Source organism: Xyrauchen texanus, chromosome 21 (genome assembly GCF_025860055.1).
Source record: "Xyrauchen texanus isolate HMW12.3.18 chromosome 21, RBS_HiC_50CHRs, whole genome shotgun sequence".
NCBI classification, from domain to species: Eukaryota; Metazoa; Chordata; class Actinopteri; order Cypriniformes; family Catostomidae; genus Xyrauchen; species Xyrauchen texanus.
The window spans coordinates 5,138,640-5,165,244 of NC_068296.1; the positions used below are offsets into that span (position 1 = coordinate 5,138,640).

Here is a 26,605-nt window from a genome sequence, read left to right on the forward strand (position 1 = left end):
TATTAACCAACATCATTTCTGCTAAAATGATATTTTACTACAGTTACAATAATAAAATCATGGTTAACTTTTTTAAAGACGCCTATGTGGCATCTTTTAAAGAAACCCACCTTGAAGACTATCAGTATCTGGTGAATAGGATCACCCGTGGGTATGAAAGTGTGTCATTGTGTGCGTTTTATATGAAATGCTGATGGTCCCACGGGGAAACTGTCTTATCGCCCTACACCAGCCCTGACTGTGAAGAGGCCGTCACACTTACCTTCATGCTGTCTTCAAAAAATCCCTGCATTTAGATTAAACCTCTGGTGAGATACCACCTTGCCGGCTCCCCCCCCAAAAATGCAAGATCAAACACATGGTAATCTCTTTTGACCTAAATGAGGAGATTTTATTTTAATCAACTCTGGCATCTGCTAAGAAATGGCAAACATGGGCATTTAAGATCCTGCAAAAAGTGATTTCTGCTAGACTTGGACAATCAGTGTGCATGTAGTTCAGTTGGTGACCTCTAGATAGCAGGGTGGTTATAAAAACTGTTTTGGTGAAGTAGGCCTACTCTTCACCATTTCTTTAAAATAAATCAAAATGCTCCACATTTAACCAAAGGTCTTTAATGTTTATAATACTCTAGAAAGGGCAAGGTTATATAAGGTCAAACAGTGTTGTTTTTATCGATTCTAATAAGCACAGTAAGAGAATATTCAAAAGGTAACTCGCCAGAGGTAAAACGGGAACGTCATACATTTTCATGAATATCATAACAAAGTTGTTTGGTCATGACCTAAACAGATAATACAGGATGGAAATGGACATTGTTTAGAGTCCAGACTTGTATCCTAGGGCTTTTGGGGAAAGGGGTGTGTCCGTCTGCCCAGTCTGAGAGACAGGAAGAGGCCTGACAGATTTGTTAGATCCCTGAAAGGTTTTTTGCAGACTCTTCTTTAAAGATGTAACACTGTAATTTAGTGTTACATCTTTAAAGAAGTCCTTAGTTTTCTACATCTGTCACTAACCATCTCCTCATTTAATGTTATTCTATACGTCCTATTGTTTCGTGCTAATTGGTGTCTCTCTATTCCCTTTCTCATCAACAACTTTTCAGCATAAAAACATTCATTCCTGCTCATTTTTCCTCTGATGTGACAGATTTCAAAGTGAAACAGGATATTCGAGAAAAAGTGTAGGGCTTAATTTTATCTATTATTATTATTATTATTATTATTATTATTTGATTGTATTGTGAAAAGTGAGCATTTAATACCTAAATTGAGTTCGTATCTCAATGTATCCAGTGTGTAATTAAAAAAAAAAAAAAGTTATCGGGAGAAATTTTGTTGAGGAAGAATGTTTTTTAAATTTACAATAATATATATATATATATATATGTATATATATATCTGATTTTATATATATATATATATATATATATATATATTTCTGATTTTGAATTTTTTCATGCTAACACTTAGCATCTGGCACCAACCTCGTCCAGCAGGTGCCACTATCTGTAAGCTTTTTTTCACCTTAAGGCTCAGTGCACGGTTGCATAAAATACCCAAAGTTTTTCTCTTAAGTATAACACTTGAAATGAAACAAGGGTGTTGCATATGGTTTTTCAAATATTATCTTTCATGTAGTGTGTTACATACCTGTTTGTCTGCAAAGTTTAAAAAATCAAAGTGCACGACAAATGGAGTTATTGACTCCCAAAAGAAAGAACCGATTCTGAACACCTGAAATGAGTCGTTAGTAATTACAGACTTACTTCCTGTACTAACCTACTTGATTTGATAACAAAAACCTGCCTCTTGTCTTCATTGGCTGCTCGCGAACAGCTTTGACCCACCCTCAAACACTTAAAAAAAAACAAAAAAAAACAACACTACTCTAAACGGTAGACCAATCACAACAGACTGGGACATCTGACCAATCAGAGAAGAGAATGCCCTCTGAAAGGAGGAGTTTAGAATGAATCCTTTAGAACGGAATCGTTTGTGACACTGGGAAAAAAAGGTAATGCTGCGATTTAAATTATGAGCAAATTAAAATGTTTTTTGACCACGGATGCAAGTATTATATGAGACCTTTAAAACAACATTTTCCCATATACTTTAATACTTTAACCTACTATATTTTTTATTTTAATTTACATTTAAATGACTAATAAACTTTCTTAGTGTCATTATTAATGTGTAAATTATTGTCCGACCTCTTCTGAAGCAGCAAATAAATGCACAAGGGAAGTGTTGTTGTGTGACAACTGTACCTCTTCTCAGCACTTTTCAGGTTGCACCAATCAGAGTCATATGTGATTACTGTATAGCTACATATCTTTCAAACTAATTTCTTGAGGAAACCCGTCACGAGCGGATTTCCATTTGTATGATGTACAATCCTCGAAATGAATTGATTCAAAAAACAATTTTGTGTGTTCAAATAGCTGGTCTACTGAGGAAGGCACCTTTGAATTTGAATGACTGTGCCAGGTAAGGTCTAGGATAGTGTTATAAAATGTTTAGATGCTTGTATAACTGCAGAGAACTGATTGCAACTGATTGAAATTAAGAATATTAGTGGTGGTCAGTAAAACTGTAAGATATATAGCCAATATATTTGCGATATATCGCAAATTAACTTGCGGCATGATTTTAATGCATCCATTTATACAGTTTTTAAAGATGCAGAGAGCAGAAAATACTAGGCACACTGTGTGTGTTCATGTTAGATATGTACTCCTGCTATAGTTTTCCAATCACCAAAAAAAAAAAAAAAATCCCCTTTACCTACTGTACTCTGTACTGAATCTTTAGGGTGTTCTTAAGGGAAAATTACACTTAAGGTGCTTTATGCACAGGGCTTCCATACAAAAAAAAACAGTAAGGCACTTCCAATGGAAGTGAATGGGGCCAGTCTATAAAAGTTAAAATACACATTGTCTCAAATGTATAGCCACAAGACATATATATATATATATATATATATACGATATATAAAATTATTTTAGTGGTACAAAATTGGTTCTACATGGTTTTAGTGTGATAAAATAGCTTAAAGTCTTAATGATACATTGTCATGGCAACAAAGTTGTCATTTTAAATCATAAATATGGGAATCGAATCACCAACGCTGCGATTGGCAGCTGACCGCTCTACCACCTGAGCCACAGCCGCCTACACGGTAGGTGATTTCATCTCTAAAAGAAAATCCTCGTGAGGAAAGAAGCGGAGCAATATATTCCATTCTGATCAATGATTACAATTGCTTTCCTTCTGAGTTACATTTTGTTTTAAGAATGTACATATATAGATTTTCATCTAGTTTTGTCCATATTCTCTATTTCTCTTCCAATGTTTCATATCAACTCAGAAGTCTGCCAAGACAGGAAGTTGTGGTAATTAAGTGTGGAGAGAAGATCCTCGAAATCTGTGGATCTGAGCTAGCGACAACAGTATAAAAACTCCAGCCTTTCTGCATGGAGTCATAACTGTCTGGTTTGGCTCCGGCCTGTGGCTTTGTGGAGCCCAACGGGCTTCAGGGTGCCAGGCCCTGTTCAGAAGAACTTTCACGCTTGTCTGATTTCCATCAACTTTATATTTCTCAACATAATCTCTCACTCTGGTATAGTCGAGTCTCCCATAGCCTGCTTATCTCTGTAACCACAACTGCTTAAACTCTTTTGCCCCTTTAGTTTTGGAAATCCTGCTGTCAAGAAGAGTGTCTGCTTTGCAAGTGAAAAGTCATTCTTCACGTTTTCTTCACCTGAAGGGAAGAGGCCAACACTACATGCTTTCTTGTGCTTATATCACATTAATATCTGACTGCTGCAGGACTGACACATCTGACAATCTGACCTTTGGCCCTCAGACTTCTGCGACCTTCTGACCTCTCCTTGCTGGTTCCATGGTAAAGGCCGGCGTGATGTGAGAAAGCTGACCGAGACGAACTAGCTTGTCAAACTGACCCATCATGTTGCCGGCAAAGCTTCTGTTACGTGGTCTGTGTGTATATTTTAAGCACAATAGTTGCATTCATATTCCTCTCTTTTATAATAGAAAAACTGACTGTAAACTAAATAATTAATGCATTTTTTAAAACCGTAATTATTTATCATGACCAAATTTAATATGCCATGGTTTGAAGCCGTTTCCTATTGTTTTACAGCAGCCAACTGCATAACAACCTTATACCCTTTATACCCTTTTTAAAAATTAGAGAAAGAACGGCCTTTTTTGGAAGACGTACTGTAACATTTACAGGATGATATGAGCGTAAACTTTGAGAAATGGTACAAATTATTACTATGGTGCACTGCTGCCAAGTCAGACTAATGATTTTAAATTGTTAAATGCCCTCACCCTGTGGTCACAGCTCAGAGGATTTCACAATATTTTAAACCCAGTTGTCCCGTATTAAAGCCAGAGTTAACAAATGACATTTGAATCAGCAGCTACTATCGAGCACCATAATGGATTAAATAGCCATGACATTTCAACACATGTGCCACACTTTACCACTCATCTGTCATTGTTACACTACATGACCTCTGTGCTTTTAATCTCTCTCTCTGTCTCTTGCTGATAGTGATATCCAGCTCATTGGTATGCTGTCTCTAGTCTGGCTGTCTTGCTGGTGGCTGGAGCCAAAGTTTTGGGATGGGATAGATTGTTATAGATATTCGGGTGAATCTCAGAAAACCTTTCAAGAACATGTACAGGTCATATTTCACCCCCAAAAAAGTAATTAAATTAGAAGCAAATATTATTATATAAAATAATAATAATAAAAATAAATAAATAAAGACAATTAAGTACATATCCCCCACCCCATATTACCGTAATGGAATAAAAAAATACATCATATTATTTGTTGTGTTGTCATCTAAAAAAGGCACTAAAACAGAAATCCAGTAAATGTAATTTAATTAATTAACTAATTAAATAAAAAATAAAAAACTTACAAATAAAACATATTTTTTTAATAAGTAAATTAAAATATATCTGTAAAAATACAGTTGAAGTTGAAGTAGAAGTTTACATACACTTAGGTTGAAGTCATTAACACTAGTTTTTTTTAATCACTCCACAGATTTAATATTAGCAAACTATAGTTTTGGATAGTCGTTTCAGACATCTACTTAAACAGCTTGGAAAAATCCAGAAAATTATGTCCAGCCTTTAGACAACTAGCCAATTAGCTTCTGACAGGAGGTGTGCTGAATTGGAGGTGTACCTGTGGATGTATTCTAAAGGGCTACCTTCAAACTCCATGCCCCTTTTCTTGACATAATTGGAAAATCAAAAGAAATCAGCGAAGACCTCAGAAAACAAATTTTGGATCTCCAGAAGTCTGGTTCATCCTTGGGAGCTATTTCCAAATTCCCAAAGGTACCACGTTCATCTATACAAACAATAGTATGCAAGTATAAACACCATTGAACCACGTAGCGATCATACCGTTCAGAAAGGAGACAAATTCTTTCTCCTATAGATGAAGGTACTTTGGTGCGAAAAGTGCAAATCAATCCCAGAACAACAGCAAAGGACCTTGTGAAAATGCTGGAGGAAACAGGTAGACAAGTATCTATATCCACAGTAAAACAAGTCACAAATTGATATAACCTGAAAGGCTGCTCAGCAAGGAAGAAGCCACTACTCCAAAACTGCCATAGAAAGCCAGACTACATCTGGTCTGATGAAACAAAAATCGCTTGGCCATAATGACCATCGTTATGTTTGGAGGAAAAAGGGTGAGGCTTGCAAGCTGAAGAACACCATCCCAACCGTGAAGCATGGGGGTGGCAGCATCATGTTGTGGGGGTGCTTTGCTGCAGGTGGGACTGGTGCACTTCACAAAATAGATGGTATCATGAGGAAGGAATATTGTGAGGATATATTGAAGCAACATCTCAAGACGCCAAGCATACCTTGAAATTTGTGTCAAAATGGCTTAAGGACAACAAAGTCAATGTATTGGAGTGGCCATCACAAAGCCCTGACCTCAATCCGATAGAAAATGTGTGGGCATAACAGAAAAAGGCAAAATTTCCAGCAACTTATTGTGAGACAGCTTGTGGAAGGCAACTCAAAACGTTTTGACCCTAGTACAAACAATTTAAAAGCAATGCTACCAAATACTAACAAAGTGAATGTAAACTTCTGATCCACTGGGAATGTGATGAAAGAAGTAAATAATTCTCTCTACAATTATTCTGACATTTCACATTAAAATAAAGTAGTGATCTTAACTGGCCTAAGACAGGGAATGATTTCTACGATTAAATGTCAGGAATTGTGAATTTAATGTATTAGGCTGAGGTGTCTGTAAACTTCAAATAAAATAAATCTATGAAAATATGAAGTATTTTTTGAGTGCAGGTTATGCATATTTAAATACAATTATTGGTAACACTTTACAATAAGGTTCTATATGTTACCATTAGGAGATGCTTTAGGCATCATCATGAACTAAACAATGAACAATATTTTTTACAGCATTTATTAATTGTCACAATTAAGTAGCACACAGAAGATAGCTGAACCCAAATAAAGGGATATTTATGAACTGAAGTTATCAGGAACAGAAGAAAACAATGGTATGATGAGACTAGACAAAGAGTTGATGAGCAGAAGAGTATATATATATATATATATATATAGCATCCTGGTGATGAGATGATTGAGAACAGGTGTAACTGAGTTATGAGGTTCAGGAGGAAGGAGAGGCTGATGGGGGCGTGACAGAACCCCCTCACAGTCCACTCCAGAGGTCCGGAACCACCAAAACTGAGGTCGATCCCATCCATGAGGAGCAGGATGATCTGGGTGGTCCCGATGGAAGTCATACTCCAGCTTTCCCTGTCAACGCCAGGAGTCCACGATAATCTGAACCTTGTAGGCTGTAGGAGCAGCAGTGGAAGCGGAGCACGAGCCTCGTCGGTCTCTGGGATAGGAGAGGGCAAATAAGGCTTGAGTAAGGAAACGTAAAATGTAGGTGTAATGTGGTACTGTGGGAGAAGTTGAAGGCGGTAGGTGATTAAGTTAATTTGTTTCATCATGGTGAATGGCCCAATGTATCATGGACGTTTTTGAAGGGAGTCATAACCGAATGTCCCTGCTGAAGAGCCACACCTTCTGGCGAGGTTGGTAAGCAGGTGGTTCATAATGTCGAGTGTCAGCCTGTTCCTTTTGGTGACGAACTGCTCACTGAAGATGCATTCCACGTCCGCTCACTAGTTCTGAACCAATGGTTGACTGCGGGGACCTCTGAGGGCTCTCCAGACAAGGGGTTCAAAAGGGGTTGAAGACCAAAAATACACTGAAAGGTGATGAGTCCAGTGGAAGGATGCACATGGGAATTATGTGCACATTCTGCCCACGAGAAAAAGCAACTCCACTTTTGCTGATTCTATCTACAGTGGGTTCTGTGGAACCGACCTATCTACTGGATCTTATGTTCAGTCTGCCCTATTAGCTGTGTGTGATAACCTGAGAAGAGGCTGATGGAGATACATAGGAGGTTGAAGAAAGCCATCCATACTCGTGATGTAAACTGGGGACCTCTATCAGACATTATGTCCTCTGGGAGACCATAGTTATGATATGTTGGTAAAGTATCTCTGCAGTTTCTAGTGTGGTGGGGATCCCTTTAAGTGAAAACTAGGTGACAGGCCTTGGAGAATCGATCCACCTCCACAATGACGCAAGTATGGAGGGGGAAGGTCAGTGATAAAATCCACCCCAGGTGGGGCCACTGTCTTTTGGGAAACGGAAAGGGATGAAGTTTCCCGGCTGGGAGACTTTAGATGTTGCTTTGTCTGGGCAAGCATGCACGTAGGTTTTGACATCACAAATGAGATGGGGCCACCAATAGCGGTTATGGACTAGAGAGATTGTCTGTAATGTGCTGGGTGCCCTGATGCAGAAGTCGAGTGAAGCCAGTCGAGGTTGAAAAGGAAAAAGGGGGGAAAGGGGGCAGGAGAGAGAGGGATAAAAAATACTCCGGTTCCCGACCAAACTACCATTTAGTCCTCGGCCAGCTGGGTAGCATCCTATGCGATGCCGGGCGATGGCACTGGACCTTACCTCCTGGCAGAGGGCAGCTAGCTGCCATCAGTTGCTCCATCTCCCAGCAGACAACAGTGAGCTCCCCCACCCCCTGGTGGATGGTAGTGGCTCCTCTGCCCTCTAGCGACTGGCAGCAGCTTCTCCACTTCCTGGCAAATGGCAGCAAGCTCCCCTGCCCCTGGCGGATGACAGCATCTCATTTGTCACCAGCGGTCTCCTCTGCATTTGGGCGAACCGCTCCAGTACCTCCGTCATGGCGAGGGCTCTCTGACTGCACGGCTTCCTCCAGTCCTGGGTTTTGGCACCAGTGTGGCAGACAAGCTTCTTGTTTGTCGGTAAAGGAGAAAGAAGGAACCAGATCGACATTTAACAAGTACTGTTCAAAATGGCGGAGGACATTGTGGTTTCTAAAGTGAAAGACTCTTGCACACCAGCTACCATGAAATAGGGAGAATTACCCCCGCTTGGGTGCCAATTTTTCCACTGATAATGCTGATCTCCAGAAAGCTGACAGCATCTCTGCTTGGGTGTGGCAACAGGTAATCACACATGATCTTTTCTCTCTCTCTCTCTCTCTCTCTCTCTCTCTCTCTCTCTCACACACACACACACACACACACACACACACACACACACACACACACACTCACATCCATCATTGTTTATCCAATAACTTGGTAGAAACAGCACAAGCCATGATACTATTTCTGAAGTGACATTTTTTAATTACTAATGGAGGCTTGGACGCAACATTTGTTTTGAACCAGCAACAGCAGATTCTGATCCACTGCGTAATAAAGTAGTTCCATGCATAAATGCGTTTTTATGACCATACTCAGTTTTTCCTGATTTTTTAAAATGTACTTGTTCATTGAACTGTTGTATATATTAAATATATCTATATTTAACAATATCACAGTCGCAATCGTGCTATATGGCCCTAAATCAGCAGTGCTGTGATTACCTACGGCACTCTACCTGCGGCCTCTTGTCACATATCACACTCTTGCTCGTGCGATATTGCTTATATATTACAGTAAGGAAGAAAATTATTATTTAGAGTGCATAATTGTCATAAATGATGGCAAAATGCCTAAAATCTTAATGGTCTTAAAGCAGGCTTAATTGTCTTTCTGGAAATATAATGTATCTTTTGATGTGAGGGTCAGATAAGGTAAAGCAAAATCTATTGCAGCCTTCATCTGTGTTGCCGGGAGAAAGGGAGGGAAACGCTTGCCCTGCCTCTGCATTCACCTCTGTTCAGAGAGAGGTAGGGAAACGGGAGGGGAAGAGGAACAGAGGGGCAAGACCAGATCTGGAAGAGTACCTTTGCAATAGCAGATCTGAAAGTTTGTACTCCGACTGAATATAAATGAGGACTGGCTGTGTTGAAATGATTGAGGTTCTGCAAAATCAAGACACACAATCAGAGCTTGAAGAGTGTTTTGGAATGACCAAACATCTTTATAAAATTGTTATCATTTTTAATAAGCATTCAAAGATGACTAATGTATCTTTATGTGGCTTTTGTGGTAACATTTCATTTTATATAATTAAAGGGTTTGTTCACCTCTAATGTAATTTCTCCATCATTTTATTTATTCACACTCATAAATACCATAGTGTAAATACCATAGCACATGCATATGGTAATAATTCAGGTACAGTATATGCCTGAATTGTAGGTATTACGAAGGTATTTAGCATTACCATATAAAATATTCCTTATACCTTTTTATATTACCATATAAAAGGTATTACCATTTATCTAATTTATTTGAATATACTGTTTGAATTTTCAAAGATAAATATAAGAGGCATCATACAAAGAAAAGTAATGTATGACGCTGAAATGGCTGACACAGGTAGAACTAATATTTGTAGACTAATTGAGACATAAGGTGCTGATGCATTAATGAGTGTTCTTATGACTGCAATCAAAACATCCACATGAAATTTGATTTTAGTGCTGAAATGATTTTAATTAGGGAAATCAAGCTGTCCATAATTACAGGTCTCACTCCTCTCTGTCAGGAAGCCACAAGATGCTTGATTTACGTCAGCACTTTATTAGTATGAAGAAAACAGTAAAATTCTGCAGTTCCCCTCACACAATTTAAGTGCAAACCTTCGGCAAAAAAACAAAACAAAAAAAAAAGTCCTGTGCTTTTGCTTTAAGTCAGTCCTTGTGCTATGTGAAACAGATATTTATGGTTTTGTGGTTTATGGGGAAGGCAAGTATTTATGGATATAAATGGAGAATAAAAAATACATACGTTTGTCATATTTTAGTTAGTTTTATTGCTATTTTTATTATTTAATTATTGCTAAATTTGATATTTTTTTAAACAGTTTGTATTATTTCATTTATATATAAAACAACATGCTTATATAATATTTATATAACATGTAATATAAATAATAAGGGTAACTTTTAACTATAATGTTGTATTTGTTAACATTAGCAAACACATTAGGTATTATACAATAACAATAAACAAAAAATGTATTTATCTTTGTTAATGTTGAATTTTACATATACTATTGTATTTGTTCATTAAAAGTTGAAAATCATTAATAATAGTAGTTATAATAATTATACAAATATTTTGTTAATAAAATATAAATATATTAACCTAATATGAATGGTATAATAATATGGCCTAACATAATATAATACAACTTAACCCTAATAATAATACAATATAAGTTAATAATATATATATTTTTTCTGTTATTTAATTCATATTACAAGCTGAACTCATTAACTTTTGTCTTTGTGTCATCCTGGACTTACACAAACGACATTTTCATCCAAGGATTTTTGGCAAAAAAGTTTTAGCGCATCAAAATAAAGCTGATGGAATGCAAATTATCACTAAAATTTGGACATAATATTTTTCCATTTAACTCTAGCGCTTAAACTTTATTTCGATACTTCAAATGTCACGAAAAATTGGTTTGGAAACCAAAAATGTTCTTTTTGTCAAGAGAATTGGCATTAACTCAAACAGGTAGTGTCACATGACAGAATTTCCCCCAATCGTTAGCCTGTGTTAATCACGATGACGGTATACATCCTGAAAGCCAATTTATTGTACGTGATTATGGATTGTTCTTAACGGCATATAGATGCCATGCTGCAAACGTTACACATCCAGGTGTCCCAACACAGATATCTTGTATTATGCACATCAACAAGTGCACAGAGAACAAATTAATGGCCACTGTTTGCGATTAATTTAATTGCGGTAGCCATCCGTTTATTTATGATAGTGCCTTTTCAACACCATTCAGAATAATAGATGGCAGTCATGGAATTAGCCCATAATACAAATAACATATAATTTCTGTGCACAAGATGTTTTAAATAAATATATATAAAAACTCAATTCTAGGAGAAATGCTTCAGTGTGCTTTTTGGAACACTACCATACTGACTAATTATATCAAATTATTGTTTAGCTTTATTTTGAAAAAATGCTGGCAAAATTCCCTGTATTAAATAAAATAAATTACCAAACAAAAACAAAATAAAAAAACATTCAAAATAAATGATCAAACAAAAAAATGATAATATGGTTAGGCCTATACAGTATACTTGCCTTTTATTTACACAAAGTTAAATTAGCCTTGCCCTGTTCTGTAGATGAAAAAAGTCAGCTGAATAACATGTTCAGAATGTTCTACACATTTTTCTAGACTATAAACTCAGAACTATTTGTCCAATGCTGAGTTCACTTTCAGAAAGCTAGCTTTTGAACATTTTAAAACTTTTAAATAGTTTAAATCAAACCTTCGTAACTTTGGATCAAATTTGGTGAGCTTCTTCAGAATATGTAAATTATTATGACACTTAAGTAAATTTTAAGTTCAGCTGGTCGTTAAAAGTTGCTGGACAAATATGCGGGATATAATGCAGTTGTGATGGCAATACTTAAGATGATTGTTGAAAATAACCTATTGAATATCAGGAATGTATCATATGGAAACCCTGATATAACACCATATCAGTTTTCTTTAATAACTGTGCACACAGCTTATACACTTCGATGGATGGTCCTTATACTAATTCTGAAAGTTTCCCCCACTGCTTGGTGCAGGTTGCCAGCTTGAACAAAGTCATGACGATTCGCTCTTGCGTCGGAACGGTGCCAACCTTCGATAGGTGCAACATCTGGACCAATATTACAGTCCTATCAGAAGGGCAACTGTTCCCTTTTGATTGCAATTCCATCTTCTGATTGCATTTATTTGTGAAATTAAAAGGACAGTAAGCTGGCTAATTTCATTGAATTGTCTCAATACTCTCCCCATTTTACCAAAACTTCGGAGGAAAAACAATTAGGGACATCTGGGAGGCGAAAGGTACACAATTAGCGATAAACACACAGATTGGACAGATTTCTTTTGCAATAAACCAAAAATGTATGTAGCAAAGTGTTTTTTAGGCATGATAATATCATGCACACCATTTTTAGCGATAAAAGTCGACTTGAATGAAAACAGGCAGAAGACGGCAAATTTCCCAACCTTTTTTGTTACGCATTTCACATAAAGAAATAGCGCTAAAAGTGGATGCAATCTAGGCTACTGACACCTAACTGCTTGGATGCAGCATTATTTAAAATCAATAGTTTTCAGTTTCAGATCCCTTTGTAGAAATGTAGTTTTCACAGTCAGCCATGATTACTTTAATCCATACCTTCCAACATTGAATCTTAAAAATAGGGAGATTTTTTTTAGTTATGGGTACGTGGTTCGTATATACCAGGAATGGAAGCCGGTGCAGTTTCTGGTGCCCTCCTAGGGTAAGATGGTGCCCTTGTAAGGAGGAGGTGTAGGTGCACTACGCAGACTTCGTAATATGTGTATAGGGAGCGGCAGTACTGGTCAGTAATACCACATTGAAGATGAATAATACCAAGAAATGTATTCAGATCCCTTACCACATCCTTGACAGTTTTAGCAATACATTTTTTTTTATTTATTAATAATAAAGTGTATATCCTTTCTTATATGCTGAGAACTTTCCTACGGAAGGCCTGAACCGCAATGTGAAAAAAAAAAAAATTGCCAACATTTCGAGAATAAAGTCGAAATGTTTTGAGAATAAAGTCGAAATGTTTTGAGAATAAAGTCGAAATATTTCGAGAATAAAGTCGAAATATTTCGAGAATAAAGTCGAAATGTTTTGAGAATAAAGTCGAAATGTTTTGAGAATAAAGTAGAAATGTTTTGAGAATAAAGTCGAAATATTTCGAGAATAAAGTCGAAATGTTTCGAGAATAAAGTCGAAATGTTTCGAGAAATCAAAATTACAAATGCAGCCTCATTGACGTAATTGACGTGAAACAATACAACCCTGCCGTATAAGAAACTCCGGTTAAAAGCAAATTCATCAGTAGCATTTCTTCGAAGAAAGATTTGCATCTGCTCCATAGCAACGTTTTCAGTCCCACGATCGGCACGGATTCTTCTAGGACAACCATCTATATTCTTTACTGTCTCAATGAAATATGTTGCAATGACTTTCGGGTCATTATTGGTGAAATACACTTTCAACCACATCACATAACGTGAGAATCCATCAACACATCCATTAATGCAGAGGCCGTACGGTTTAAGCTTGTCATACGAGTCAACGTGCCACATAAAGTTTGGACCAGGATTGTGGTACCTCCTCCGGCGGAGTCTTCGTGCTCGTCTATATGCAACGCCATCTGGGTCGAGAACACTCAATAGTAACCGCACTGTTTCCCTCTTCACCGTAAATCCATTCTGGATACATTTTAAGTGCATCATTCTGTATCCAATCATTTGGCCGGATCCCTTGATTTCCTCAGATATAAAGCTGGCTACCTCCATCCAGTCTGAAAAGTGTTTTTCGCCTGTAAAGTCTTCTCTAGTATGTTTTGTAACGTCCTAAGACAAATGGTAATGCCATGTTGGTAGATTAGCACCTGTAGAATTTCCTTTTGTTGAAAGCCCAGATAAAAGTAAAAAGCTACTATTATGTTTAGATCCATGTCAGAAGCAGTTTGACTTCACTAAGAATATATGTTACGACTTTATTCTCGAAACATTTCGACTTTAATCTCGAAAAGCTTCGACTTGAATCTCGAAACATTTTGACTTTAATCTCGAAATAATAGCATTTTTTTTACAATTGTTTTTTTTTTTACATTGCGGTACAGGTCTTCTGTACTTTCCTGACCCATGACTTATAAAAAAATTTATTATTTGTATTTCTTTAATCAATTGTACTCTTTATCTTATTTTGGAAACTTCTGTGTTGGTTTCTATGTATTTCATGTTTTTTTGTATTTATGTTTTTTTATTATTTTTCCTTCACCTGTACTTCTTGACTTTACGAGTGATTGTATTCATGTATACATTGTTGGATCTGTGTAATTTTGTACATCTTATTGTACATATAACCTTCTGTCTTTTAATAAAAATATCCACCATTTTAGCACACTGTGTGGACTTTTCGGATGGTCGATAACCCACAATATGAACAATTTCCAATTTATTGTATATCAGTATTAAATTAACAATCTGGAACAATTTTGACATGATGCCATCTGACCAGCTTTATGGAACAAATCTTGTCCCTAATTGATGTGATACAAGACACATCATATCAAATTTAAATATGGAGGCTTAATACATTCTCATGAGCAAAGTGTGGATGTGGAAAATAGGGAGTTTATCGGAGTGTTGGCAATCAATGAGTGAAAGTTTCAAATAGCCGGACAGTTACTGAGATTAAGCGAGTAGTATTCGGCTGATCATGTGAATCTAACATGGCATCCCCGGGACCTTCTCCATGTAGAATAAAACAGCTTTTATAAGGCTACTGATATGACTGGAGTCTTAATTTTAATGTGAGTGCTCATGATTTCCTACATATATTGCAAAATTACATTAATGTCTTTATAGACCATTTTAAGAATGTAAACAAAACCAAAGGAATTAGAACGGTCCAAACACACTTCCGGATCATTTCAACAAAGTCTGTTTTTCAAGGTAAGTCTGTCAAGACAGGTGGCTGTCTTTGGAACGCTCTTAGGCAGTTAGGGCAGCTATTTTTCTATATAAACAAGTGTCATGAAAGTGCAGCTCCTATCTACTAGAATGGGGGAACACTGAAATCTCAAAAATGTTTGGTCAAGATTACGATCAAAGAACATATTTCAAATCAGAAATATAATTTGATAAGATTGGACCCATAAATTGTGCTTCTTTACCTCATAATACAATAAAATGCCCCAACTTTCCCAGCTAATGCGCATTCGCGTTGGCGATTTGATTGACAGGCGATGTCTGTATCTAAAAGGTGATTGGCTCTTTTACCTGTAACGCGTGACTTCCTTTCTATACCTGTTGACCGTTCCAATTTCTCCCATTCATTTCAATATCTCTGCTAAATAGTCTCTGTTGTTAAGTTGGCCAGTTAGCACATGTACTGAAGGGTCATGCAATGATGAATGTGAAAACAACCGCTCAATTGAGAACAAACGTTTTCACCGTTTCCACAAGCGGCGTGCTGTAAAACATTTGACATTTTAATGAAGCAGTGTTGGTAAATTATGTTTTAGCTCAGACATTTTGACACATTTGCTGAATTTCAAATCAGCCCATTTTAACAGCTATCAATGTTTGTTTGGAATAATTCTGATATCCAAATGAGCAAATAGCAAAACAGAGAATTAATGTTCCAGCTTTATTTGTTTTATCAGGTCTCTCTCTCTTATCGTATATAATTAACTAACAAAAAAGTACCATGGTAGTGCTATGCCATATTACCTTGGTTATACCATGTTGTATGGACATGTAAAATGGTATTTCATGAATAAACACAATAAGTACCATGGTACATGTATATAGTAATCACCCAGAACCATGTTATATATCAGAGTACCATTGTTTAACCATCTGATGTCATGGGACCACCATAGTAATTTTTTGAGAGAGTTTGCTTCATTTCATATGTACTATTGAACTGTTATGAAGATAGAATCTTTCTAGCTGAATTCAGTTACATTGTGAGTAGAGTTTTTGTCTTACCTCTATTTTCTCAAGTATCTATAGTGGAAATTACATCATGTGAAGCTTACAGTCTGATCAGAGGGCACCATGAATTTAAACAATTTTGTGGTTCTTCCCTGCAAGCCTAAGTCAATGAAGTTAAATGTCAGGTTTGCACAGAACGGTGGCTTCAGTTTTTTTTTCCACTCTTCAGATTTGTCAAATTACTAGCATACTAGAGCTCCAAATGTGTATTTTGTGAAATACAGTATGTGAATTTCTTTTCAGAAATGGAAGTGGAGCGTAGTTCTAGCGGGAAGACCAGCAGGTGTACATCATCATCACATCATTAGCTGGGTAACTCCTAGCCAATCGCACGTAAGCCAATGCTTTATAAGTCCGCTCACAATCTATCACATTGCTGTTTCGGTGTGCTAACACTGCAACCTCCACCTCCCCACCACCACCAGTTGAGCCCTGTCCCGCAGGGGGGTAGGCTCCTCGCCCCTGCCTCCTATCTCCGGCAGGACATGACGGTTCCGGGTACAACTCCCTCGGACTGCCGGACGGGGCCTACGCCAAAGAGAGAGAGTCATCACCTCCCGTTTTACATCTATCAAATAAATGGCATCTCAAACTTCACTCAAGCCTGCGTGCGTGTCTTCCCGATAGAACTCTAATTCTGTATTTTTTAATGGAATAGTTGGACCAGATAAATATACACATTTTTGATCTCTACATAACTTACATATTTCTATTTGTGTTATTTAATAGTTTTGATGACCTTACCATTATTCTGAAAAATAGTAATAATCAAGAATGCGTAGTTGTGTCCAAACCTTTAGTGTATTGTAGTGTAGCAATGAGTTTTTGTACTCTAGGTGTCATGATTGATTGGTATGATGTTTTAAGAACCTGGTTCTTATATGTGACATTTGTGTATATTTTCAAAGGAATGTCCGGGAACTGCACATGGAAATGGTGCAGCTGGATCAGCAGACCAAGGACATGGAGAACCGACTGGACGAGCTCAGAGTGCAAATGAGCCAGGAGAAAGAGGAATGAGAGTGAGACAGACAGCTTGTTGAATTAATGAATGAGTGAGTAGATGAATAAGTTAGCGAGCCAAACAATAACTGAGACAGAGAAACAGGAAATGTATACAATGAAACTGTGGTTAATTAAATGAAAAACAATGAAACACAGGAAGAGATAGCAAATGAAAGAGAGAAGAGCCATTAGGTGTGGAGGCAGAGATAGTTCGAACAAGAGCTTCCTTAAAGGAATATTCTGGGCTAAATACAACTTAACTAAATAGATTTGTGTACTATATTCCAAGCCTTTCAAAGCTTTATGATGTCTTTGTGTGAGGAACAGACCAAAATTTGTGGTTATTCACAAAAAATATTCTCCACCGTAACTTTCAAATCAAATATGGCACCAGGAGTCAGCTTTGATGTCAGTGACGTTTGGTCACCAGACATGATAGGACTAATGATGTTTGATGATGTCATTGACATCAAGCCCATGAACTGTCACAGTTTTCCTGAGCAACCACTGGGAGGCACCATGATGATTCTAACTGCCTGTTTTCTGTTTCTGGTTTCAAGACGCAACGTAAAATTAACCATAACAATGTAAAATGATCTGTTGAGAACACGTATCTTTCATATAGCCTAAACAATGTATTTTCAGTTACAAGTGTGTCGTTTTGTAATTATACAGCTTGAATGAAAGACTTATTCAAGGTTAAATACAGAGAAATTGCATAATACATTATTTTGTTCAAATTCTAATCGTTCAGTTAGCGCTGTTACAACCTAGTCCTTTGGCGCAGCTTTAGCCCAAATAAACAGCTGAAATGTGGCCCAGCTCAGAAAGTGAATGATGGCCCAAATCTGGTACAGATCTTTTTTTGGCCAGAACTGAACCAAAACAGTCCCAAAACTCCACCAGTAAAGCTTATGTGGCCCATACATGGGCTTTATATGTAATTCTTGTTTGGCTGATTTCTGATAAGGCTTGATGGCCCTTATATAACCCATATGTGGCTGATAGACTAAATGCCAGTATTCTATCAGAATTTAACCAGAAGAACACCAAGCCTGCTCAATACTTTAATTTACTGCACAATAAATCAAACATTAACCACAAAATTAACATCTTTTTTATTTGAAGTAAAAATAACATATTAAAAATTACATTTATAGATTACACATAAATGTGTGTTGATGTTGGTTGAAACATTGGAAGTGGTAAGAATTGTCTAATGCATGATTTGAGCATACTTACAATCATTTTATTTTTCATAACACATGAAAAGTGTATTAAAGTTGGTAGTCATAGTAGAAAAATCCCACCCATAGGCAATATCTTTTTCCCTCACAACCATTTAGTAAGAAAATAGAATTAGATAGAATTAGTCACATATAAGACACTTTTTAGAACCTGAAATACACTACTCACATCATCTACAGCTAAAAAAATATTAGATAATTATATATGTATTTTTTTTTACATTTTCTGAATATTTCAGTAATAGGATTTTAAAATGCCAAAACTTCACTTACTTAAAGCTACTTAAGAGTGTGTCATGATACGGCAGTTGAGAGGAGAGAAAAGAGTGGGAAAAATGGCCACTGTCTAGTATTTACGTTGCTGCTGCGGTGGCAGTTTCACTCCTCCACCAATAGGAATTGAAAGAAGATGCTACAACAACGAGACCAACCAATGGCATTGTTGAACAGGCTGAGGTGTGGACTCCCACACCTGCCTACATGTGCCTACAAGTATCCAAACGTTAACCACAAGGTAACATTTTCCATGGCATGCCATAACCAAGCCACATGGCTCTCAGCTATGTGTTGTCATCTGGGCCATATACCTCAGTGCCAGTTGTCACCCAAGAGAAAATTCCCTTCGATTCTAAAGCTTGGGCAAAACATAAATGGTGAAAGTTTGACCCACATGTGTATAGCCATGCCAGATCTAGCCCAGATGTGACAGCTAACTTCCACATTTGGCCCAAAGGTTCTTTCTATCTGGGAACAGTTTCACTAACCTGCAAACTCATCAACGTCTCTTTTTGAAGAAGTACCAAAACTTTCGTAACTTCAGAGACTACCATCTCCAGTGCCACTTCAGCTTGTCCTGTGTTTGTGTGTGTGCTTCAGTAAATGTTATATTGCACTATTTTGGTCTCCCAACACTATTACGCCAGACTGTTAAACAGAGTCCAACTGAGTGTATTGGAAGGCATGCAAATTGGGCTTCTAAAATATCGATACCTCAAAAATATATCGATTAAATAACGTGTCGATCAGTAATCAATATATCTATATTTTATGACATCCCTAATAGTTACGCCCAGAGGTGGATTCTCAGGACCAGCTAATATTTTTAGATAGGTTTTTCCAGGTATTATAGAGCTCCTTGGTAGATTCATATGAAAAATTATGATTTTGAATGTCAGTTCGGGAGACGTTCATTTCACAAACAGTCACGTTGCAGTTAATATTAGGCTTGCTTGGGCATTCAGTGTTGTTTCAAGTTTTGGCTTTCATGCCTGGACATGTTTATAAAATGTAAATTGGTATTATTAGTTGGCTGAAACATATTGTATGATGTCCATAGGCATATGGTGTCATATTCATTGTGAAACTGTGTTTTCTTATTGGCATGAATCACACTGAAGGCCTAGACTTAACATGTACAGGCCACACCCCTTTCATGCTTACCAAACAAAATTTACTGGATTTACTTTTTAGCTGGTCATGACATTAAGTTGTATGTAACCCAAAATATTAATTTAATATAAAAGTGATTTTAAAGACACTTAGGATATGAGGGGAATGTAAATGGAATATATGCATGCATATAAATGTAACAAAATTAATTGTGCATCACATGGGATATGTGGCTCCTGATCGGCTCTGGAGGTAATCTGGGGTGATGGTGTGACTTCAGAGCAATCTGCTGTGATGGAATCAGTATAGCCATAGAGACAAAGGAAATTGAGTCATCTCAGCTTCAGCGGCTCCACTCTCCCCACACGGCCATGCTTGTCTTCCCATTTCTCCCAAACAAATTAAGATTAAGTGAGACCCTATGCCAAAATGAGGAAGGCAGGAAATTAGTTTTCTGTCAAAATAAAAGAATAGGGAAAAAATAACTTCAGTAGTTATTAATGTGATGACTCTCTACTCTCAGCCAAGCCCATTTCCTCTAGAACTTCATTAATAATGCTAAAATGTGACCTGTGTAGGTTCACCTCATGAATTTATAGTGGCGACCGTTTTAGGGGGAATGTATCAGGGTTTGCAAGCTCATAACTCAACATGAGAGGGAAACACCCTGGTAATGGGGTGCAGAAAATTCATTATATTCCCAAACACTTCCAAACAAATGCAAACACACACGTGATCTGTCATAATTATGTTGAGGAGAAGTAACATTACTCGCTCATGTGTTTGCGTGCAGCAGAGTTGGAATAACTAACTATAAGTAGCTACTCTACTAAGTTAATGACATTTTTCAGTAGCATGACAGTAGTTCAGCTGTTTTCAAGTAAAAAAATAATTTTTCCAACAAGTAGCGTTGATGTAATAATCTAACGTGCACTCATAAACGATGATCTTTCTTAGAATGTTACACTTCACAGTTTTTAATTTTTGTCATATATTTTGTCTTTGATGAAAATGTGGCTTTCATATGTTATATTCATTCATTTTTGTCTAAAAAACATTTTAGTTGACTATAAGAGGCAAAATGACAAAACATGTATCAAACTGTAACTGACCAAACATTAACCAAATATTCACAAGCTAAGAAACTACCCATGTCCTCTCTCATTACATATGCTAATTGACTTATGCTGCTAGTCTTAAAGAGACAGTACAGATTAAGCGTGTGTTCAACATCTCAATGTAAATACTTGTAAATAGTACAAATTATGCAAGTAAACAATAAAAACGTAACAAAAATATATATGCAATTTCAAGATATTAATGAATGTAATAGACTGAATTTCAAAATTTTTCAAAAGTAAACATTTTATAAAAAGCTAATGATAAAATGTTATTTGTAAAATGTATATTTTTCAATTGTACCTAGAAGGGTTGTCTAGAAGGTTCCTTTATAATTAAGAGCATTATCTGAGAGAGAATTTATTTTATATTTAAGCAAAATGGAACATGAAACATATGAATCTATATTGAATCGAGATCCGAATCAAATCAAATTGAGAGCTAATGAATTGGAATCTAAACGAATTTGGAAATCTGTAGCAATACCCAGCCTTAGTTGCGGCTTACCCAGCCTTAGTTGCGGCTTACCCAGCCTTAGTTGCGGCTTACCCAGCCTTAGTTGCGACTTACCCAGCCTTAGTCGCGGCCTACCCAGCCTTAGTCGCGGCTTACCCAGCCTTAGTCGCGGCTTACCCAGCCTTAGTCGCGGCTTACCCAGCCTTAGTCGCGGCATACCCAGCCTTAGTTGCGGCTTACCCAGCCTTAGTTGTGGCTTACACAGCTCAAGCAGGGAAAACCAAAACATACTATGACTGGATTCTATCTAGATTAAAAAATAGTTACATTTTAGTTAACCGTATGTTTTAATTAAAACCTTCTGATTATGATGTGTCTTTTACGTCTTGTCCTTGATGTTATCATTGACAAAAAAAATGTTTTTCGATTGACGAGATCAACACTGCATTGGAAAGTCTGATTCATGCTAGTGAATCACTTCTTTCGCATTTATATGAACCGAGAATAAAGAAATGCTTCACTGATTCACAAATCACTGCACAGCATTTTAGGTCCTCTTTTTTATAGCATTATACTTAACGTTTATATATTGCAATGTTTTCAATTTGGTTATATAAATTAAGGACAATCAATTTGTGGGGCCTATGGAAGACGGGGTAGTGTTCAGGAAACCGCATTGAAAATTGAAGTTGCAATTCTATTGATGAGCAGTTTAGCTTCGATGTAGTTAGCTGCAGTACTTGTTAGAAGCTTGTAACTGACTACTTTTTCAAAAGAGTAGTTTGACTGTAGCTTAACTACTTTTTATGTTTAAAATTATGAGTAGCTTGTAGTTTGGCAGGCTACATTTTAGCATTACGATACAAGTCTCTTCACCAAAATTAGTGTGCATAAACAACATCAGAAATTAAACAGGAGACAATAAGAATGAAGCTTTTCCTCTGAGTTCATTACAGGGATGTAAATGTCAATTAAGCCCTTTTATATCAATAACACACAGCAGCACTTCACGATAATACGATAAATACAGCAGAACACAGCTGGTCGTGTTGTCTAGAGATCTGAGACCTCATTTCTTTTACTGTGTACCGGAACTGTCGGGATGTTAGCGGTACCATAACTATGGTTGCCTCCATACGGAAGTTTTTAAATAAAACTGTTTTAGATTAGCTCTTATCGGCGGTCATTTATCAAAGCAGAAGTTATGTTGTGGGTGCTGTGCTGGGAATGGTTGATGTAATCCTCCTCTGTTCTTTGTTTATCGCAGTGCAGGCAGAGCACTAAAGGGCCACAGGTGAATTCATACGAGCAGATGAGAGCTGATAGAATCTGTCCTTTTGCTCAGTCGGATGTCTGAGCTGTGTTCGCAAAGTTTTTTTTTTTGTAATTTGTTGTTGTCTTTTCCTGCTGGAAAAGACAAGCAATTGTTAGTTCTGTTCCAAAACCTGAGCTGCACTGCTGCAAACACAGGCGTATCATTTTTAACAGTTTAAGTTATTTTTAATTTGACATGTTGTCTAAAATAAATGTGCCACTCCTGTGCGAGATGCTGAAATAAACAGCAAGACATGGCACCTAATGCTTTGGTGTGAACAGACCTTTACTCACTAAGCTTATTTAGACTTTGCCTTTAAAAAATTCGATGTAACACAAGGTTAAGTGTGCAGTAATGTTACTTCTCTGCACTCCGATTGCTGCCACACATTGAGTAAGAGAACTCTCAGTGAGCTTGACAGAAGATAAGTGTTTGCCTTGTTGGTTGGCAATCAGTGTGCGTGCGTGATGTTAATCCGCCAGTTGTTAGCACAACTGCCACGTTGCTTGTTCATTTTTGCATAGTGCTGACAGACAGGCAGGCTTGAGCACGGTTAATCCCCATCCCAAAAGCCCATCTCCATCACACTGATAAAGGCCAGCACATAAACAGCCCTTAATGAGAGTAGACAGCATGCAGAGCAAGTGTCCTCTCTTCATATTGGGCCCTCCCAAATTATGACTTTAGGCAGCTGATATAAAATGTCTGTGCATTTTCCAATATTTTGCATGCATGTGTATTTGTTTGCATGTTTGTTCCTAATTCTTTCATTCTGGACATGTACAGTTTCAGATCTATTATTGTTCAAAATCCCATAAAAAATGCAATAAAAAAAAAAAGAAAGAAATACTTGAATACACTTCTGCTATGATGAACATTTTTTTCAATTTCTGTGTTCAAAGTAATTTTAATATTTTTGGTGGCGTAAAGTAAACATTTATAGGTGGAGTAACCATCTGGAAACAGTAAAAAAATTTTTTTGGCATAATTAGTTTGGAATATTCTTTGATAATTTCTTAAATTAGTAGTCAAACAATTTTGTTTTATTAATAAAATATTATTAATATTTAAAAAAAGCAAATTAAAGTCAGTGAGCAATTCTGTTGTCATGTGACAAAAATAAATAAATAAATAAATAAAACAGGGAAAACCGCTGTAAACCCTCATAACTCTGTGTGATGTTTTAAAACGTATCATATATTTTGACATTTGATATGAAAAGGCACATTTGGTTCATGTCAATAACCTTAAGTATCCTTAAGAAAATGTCTTGATATTTGTGAAAAAATACAAAAAATGTATATATTATATAATTATGTATATATATATATATATTACCTTGAGAAATATGTTTGAAAACTTTTGGGATTTTTTGACAACATTTTAGAATTCATTAAATATTTTGTATTTATTATTTATATATTTTTAAATGCTCTAAATGGACATATATATTTAACACAAACTTGATGTGTTTTAAACTAGATTTTTAATGGATTTCCAATGTTTTTATCACCTTGGACAACCTTATTTGTCAATGACCCAGATACCTGATGTTACATGTCCAGAGTTATTAATTAACGTTTTTTAATTTTGTTTTTATTGTTGCCTCTTTTAAAAAGGCTCTGAAAACATGTTTATTTAAGAAGGCTTTTGGCTGATGGGTTTTCACTATTGTCACTTTAATCTTACATATGTATATACATTTTATACTGTTTGTTTTTACTTATCCTTCTGTACAGCACTTTGTGATTTTATCTGTGAAAAGCGCTTTATAAATAAACTTTACTTACTTACTTACTTTATATCTAGTTTATATTCAAATTATCATTATAGTTTTTATTAGTTTTCACACTTTGTCAGTTAGTTTTAATTCAGTTTTTTTTTCTCAGTGTATTGTAGTTTCACTTTAGTAAGTTATTATTTTAGCATTAGTATTTAATAGCTAAAGTGTTTACTAGTGTCATTTAAAGATATGTAATACCTTAAAGACATATCACCCTGCAGCTCTTGCCTGATTGCCCACCAAAGCTAAGCAGGGTTGAGCCTGGCCAGTACCTGGATGGGAGACCTCCAGGGGAAAACCAAGGTTGCTGCTGGAAGTGGTATTAGGGAAGCCAGCAGGGGGTGCTCACCCTATGATTTGTGTGGGTCCTAATGCCCCAGTATAATGATGGGGACACAATACTGTAAAAAGGCTCTGTCCTTTGTATGAGATGTTAAACTGAGGTTCTGACACTCTGTGATCATTAAAAATCCAATGGCCAAATTCCCCCCATTGGCCCCTATCTATCATGGTCTTGTATTAATCTCCATCCCTTCTCTCCTCCCCACCAATAGCTGGTGTGTTCTGGTGCACTAATGGCTGCTGTCATCATCCCTATGCTATGTAAAATGCCTTGAGTGCCTAGAAAAGTGCTATATAAATGTAAGATATTATTAATGATCAATTGCTTAGTGCAGTCTATTGACATTTTCAATTTTAATTAAGGTATATTGTAAATGTTTCAAATGCTATAAAATGTTGTGTATCAAAAAAACAACATTATTTCAAGTTAATTTTAATTTTATTTTAGTTAGTTTTGGAGTTACAAAAATGTATTTTAGATTTATATATTTATATTAGTTTTTATTTGTTTTTCTGTAAACAAAATTTTTTAATTTAGTTTTTGTTAGGGATAATAACACTTGTGTAAACAGATTACGGGCCACTGTATAAACTAGAGTTAAGAGTTGTGTAGCCTAGTGCATCTGGTTCAATATCTGAAAGGTTAAAAGTTCAATGAATCATCACCATTGTGCTCTGATGAAGGCACTTAGCCTTATTGGGAGGTTCTTAGAATTAGTGCACTATAAATTTAAATGTAACTTTGGATAAAAGTGTCACCAAATGACAAATAAGGAATTAGGAAAGAGCTCACATGAGTGCCTAACCTGCCATAATTTTGCTGAATATCACACGACCTGTCTCCAAGTACAGTACAGACCTCTGGGACCTCTGGGATGAAAATAGTGTCACTTTGGATCTGAATTTTTTAAACTGTTGCCCCACAATTTCACGACCCTGGAGTGGCACCAATTTAAGTGTAAGAGACATTTAAGAGCGGTTACTGTCTCTTGCAAAATTATAGTCCACATTTAGCTGACACACATTACATACATTTCCATCCTTTGAACATACTTGGGCTCACGGCTGTATGCCAACATGTCAGCCCACCCTAAACAAACGGCCTCTCTTGAATCGTCGCTTGAATTATTTTGACTGTTAATTAGATGTGGCAACCAAAACAACAAATCAGAAAACAGATGGAGTCTACCTTTTCTGTTTATCTGTATTAATTATGTAGGGCAAATGCTTTAATGTGCTGTTTGTGTTTGTCTTTCTCTGCATGATATATTCTTAATTAAACATTATCAATCAGCACTTTCCCCTTTTGAGTTTATTATCAGTAGTGTTCTGATGTTAATGTTGTAAGCTTGTTTCTATGTGATTGCTAGGGTATTCTGGCTGGTTGCTAAAGGGTTATGGCTGGTTGCTAGGTGATTACATACTGGCAAATGTCAAACAAACCCACCCTCAAGTCTCTATGATATTCTTGCACCTAGATATGGCTTGGGATCTGAGGTAGTTTGGTGTGGTATCTAGCAGTTAAAAAGTGGTCTGAAGTGGTTTCTTGGAGGTCTGATGAGGTCTAAGTAAGTCTGATGTTGACTAATGTGGTGTGCAGTGTTTTTTTTTAGATTTGATGAGGTTGAATGGGGTCTGATGCAATCTAATGGGGTCGGAAGTCATCTGATATGTTTTTATCGGAGGAACCGCTGCCGTCTGCCAGGAAGGGGAGGAGCTGTTACCGTCCGCCAGGGGTCAGAGGACTCGCTTCTGTCTGCCAGGGGAGGAATGGCTGTCATCCGCCAGAGGGCGGATGAGTGGC

The 26,605-nt window shown here is 36.7% G+C and overlaps 1 pseudogene; it reads left to right on the forward strand.

The window, feature by feature from the left end:
* The first annotated feature begins 16,208 nt into the window (after positions 1 to 16,208).
* LOC127661274 (zinc finger B-box domain-containing protein 1-like) overlaps positions 16,209 to 26,605 on the forward strand; it is a 39,809-nt pseudogene continuing 29,412 nt past the window's right edge.